Source organism: Octopus bimaculoides, chromosome 7 (assembly GCF_046866305.1).
Source record: "Octopus bimaculoides isolate indiv1 chromosome 7, ASM4686630v1, whole genome shotgun sequence".
In the NCBI taxonomy this organism is placed as follows: domain Eukaryota; kingdom Metazoa; phylum Mollusca; class Cephalopoda; order Octopoda; family Octopodidae; genus Octopus; species Octopus bimaculoides.
In genome coordinates this window covers 98,589,910-98,593,860 of record NC_142934.1, presented here as the reverse complement: position 1 = coordinate 98,593,860, position 3,951 = coordinate 98,589,910, and positions in this window count along the sequence as shown.

The window sequence follows — 3,951 nt, the reverse complement described above, 5'->3', positions numbered from 1 at the left end:
ATACATACATACATACATGGATATGTTAGTAGCAAGCTCGGAGATGATAGTAACGTTGATCATCAAAGCAGTCTATCAGAGACCAACAACCGGATCACTAACTCCCACTGTGAAAGGTATGCGTTTGCAATCCAGGAACCGGAAATATCAACCAAATACCTGAAGCACAAAAGGGACAGAGATGCAGGAAAAGCAGTAAAACGTGGCAACCAATGCAGACTTTGTGGAGTAACACTGAAGATATCACCCACATCATAAGCAGTTGTCCGAAAATGTCATCATGGTATTATCTCCCAATGAGACATGATATTTTAGCTAGGACACAATATAATGAAATCCGTCGGAAGGATAATCCAGAAGACAAAGAAATAAGAACCCACAATATGGTAGAAGCCATAGCCATTCATAATAAAAAGGAGTACTGGTGGAATGTCCCAGAAAGACCCTCAATGAAATGTAAACACAATAGTCATGATATAATGATTTGGGATAGAGAAGAGAAATTGCGTACATTTGGAAAATCAGCTCCCCAGCGGATGTTAACATAAAACAATACACCAGTGATAAAGAGAATACCTATGTTGAACTATTGAGATATTTGCAGTTACTCTATCCAGATTACAAGCTCAGGTTTATACCTGTAATTATTGAATCAGGGTCATCTTAAAGGCATCATAAGCCTCCGTGCAAAGCAATGCACTGCGGCTCCTACATATTGGTTTCAAATTTTGACACAAGGCCAGCAGCTTTGAAGCAGGGCTAAGCCGATTAAATCGACTCCAGTGTTCAACTGGTACTTATTTTATCGACCTTGAAAGGATGAAAGGCAAAGTCGACCTCGGCAAAATTTGAAATCAGGACGTGAAGACGGACGAAATACCGCTAAGCATTTTGTCCGACGTGCTAACAATTCTGACGGTTCACCGACTTCGGGGCTCCTGCATATTACAGCCAAATTATACGTACGATTAGCATTATGACTCCAGACACGTGAGGCTGGCGGACAATTTCTCAAAGATAGCTCAAGGCCCAAAGTAAAGCAATACATATGTCGTGTGCAGTGGCGGCTCGTATATTGGCACTGCGGAACGGCAGCACCCCCTATTTCCACTCGATATTATCAATACCATTCAATATAATGGGTCCTTTTTTTCTTTAATTCTTTCTTTAAACACACATACATAGAATTGAAGCATCTGAACAATCAGAAACAGTTGTAACATTTCAATTGAAAAATATTATCGTCCTTCCAATATACATACATACATACAAACACACACACACGCGCACACACATATATAAATGAAACATCCACCTTTCCACGCTCGCATGAATCAGACAGATTTTGTACGCCTGGATGCATTTCCTTTCACCAATCCTCACCTGTTTCCAAGTAAGGTAATATTTTACCATGCCTAGACATGATTTCATAGACGATTGGAAAGAAAGGACACCGCTCGCATAACGGTGACACTCGCTTACAACTATTACACGATACCAAGGCGATGAGACAGAAAAACACACATACAAACACGCGCACGCACACACAAACACACGCACTCACACACATACATACATACATATATATGTAAATATACATATGTACACATAATATATATGCACACACAAATATGCGTGTGTGTGTGTGTGTGTGTGTGTGTATACATATATATATATATATATATATATATATATATATATATATATATGTACATATGTATAGGTTATACCGGACAACTGCTTGTGTATGTATATAAATAAGGTAGTGAGTTCGATTCCCGGGTACCGGGTTGTGTGTTGTGTTCTTGAGCAAGATACTATGTTTCACGCTACCTATTTCAGTCATATACATATATATATATATATATATATATATATATATATATATATATATATATATATATATATATATATGTATGTATGTATGTATGTATGTATGTATGTATGTATTGGGTGTGGCAGAAAGGTTGCCCCGATTTCAAAGGTTAATAAAAAAAACAATCGCGGCAACCTTTCTGCCGCACCCAGTATATAGTATATTTATACTTTCCGTTCCGCGAAGTGAAGATGACTATCATAGCTTGTCACAGCCTAACTGATTTATCGACCAGTAGGAAATGTGAATAAAACCATTTAAACGGTCATTGTGTCTTTTCTTTTCTCTTTCTCCTTCCTTTATGGACTTTACTATTCTCTAAAATGAGATGACCACTACCGGACAACTGCTTGGTTAGAACTTACTTGAAAATAAACAACAATAGAGATTCTAACATAATACGTATTTTTAATGTGTAATATTTAACAAAAGGCATTTCAATTATATGTACTTATCTGCACTGTCTCGCATGCAATAAGATAACCTATATATTATGATCGATCGATCTACTTTCCAGATCACTCCATACTATCTTAAACAAGGAAATACATTATGAATAATCTATGCTAGATATCCTTAAAACAGCGGGGTGATTGCATACAATGAACTTACAATATGGGCTCCGATTTCAGCATCAAAGAATATAATATACGTGAGGTGGATATTACAGGTATACTCAAAAAGCAATGATTGTGAGAGTGTTTGTGTATGTATGTATGTATGTATGTATGTATGCATGCATGTGTGTGTGTGCGTGTGTGTGTGTAGTTGTGTGTGTGCATGCGTCTGTGTAGTTGTGTGTGTGTGCGTGTACGTGTGTGTGTGTGTGTGTGTATGTGTGTGTGTGTGTGTGTGTAGAAGTATATATGACAGTTTTAATGTTTTAATGTCCTCTCAGTTCGTTTGTCAACTCGCTACGAAGTACAAGCACACACACACACACACACACACACATACACACACACACACACACACACACACACACACACACACACACACATATCTGCATGTATATATGTATATATATGCATATACTTATGTATGAATGTATGCACATGTAATAGGAGCACTCCGTCGGTTACGACGTCGAGGGTTCCAGCTGATACGATCAACGGAGCAGCTTGCTTGTGAAATTAGCGTGCAAGTGGTTGAGCACTCCACAGACACGTGTACATGTTGAGCATGTGAGTTCGTGGTATTTTTTTTATCAGGGCTGATACTTCCTGTTTTCTTGCCCTACCTATTGCAACGATCGACGACTACCAGTTATACTACTGGTGCTGGGTTACGTCGATATTTGCATTGATGAGGCGTAGCACAGCCAATCTCAACTTCACTGCAAGCCTGGCAGCCACTGCAGACAATGCCAGTTGCTAAGCTTGTAATGATTCATCGATGTTTGTTCATTTAATATCGGTCTAATTTACTGATTGGTTAGAAAAAAATTACGTATTGGTGCCGAAATGATGCACCACTTAACTAGTCCAAAACGTTATGACGTAGGCTCGACTCTGGAAATAAACTCACCAACTGATTGATCGAGAATGGTGCATAATCAGCTCTCGTCTTTTAGATAGTACAATTGTTTTTGTTATTGCTATTGTTGTTTCAACCTGGATCAACCGTGACAATCTCCTCTTTTTCTTCTTTTTGAGGTACAGTGTATCTAAGTGTACATTATTCAGCATATTAGACACTACATTGTCCAATGCGTTATTCCTTTCTTATGATAGTACAGTGTGATTTAACTGCTATTTCTAGCACATCAAGCAACTACGTATAGATTCCTTCTTTGCATCGTATAACTGTTGTAGTTGTTTAGACCCAGGTTTGGCCAGTTTTAGTCGACTTATAATCAAGGTTATTCCAGCCGTGATCAACCCATCCGTCTATATATTAAAACTACAGGGATTTGCATATCTTGTCTATTACAACAACAATAAAATACGAACGTTTCTCTTCTCAATGCACAAAAGCAACAACTCGACGACTGTACTTGACTGTTCCCTATTTTATCGGCAACAGATGGCTGACCACGACGGGATTTGAACGCAGAATGTATAGTCGGAACAAAT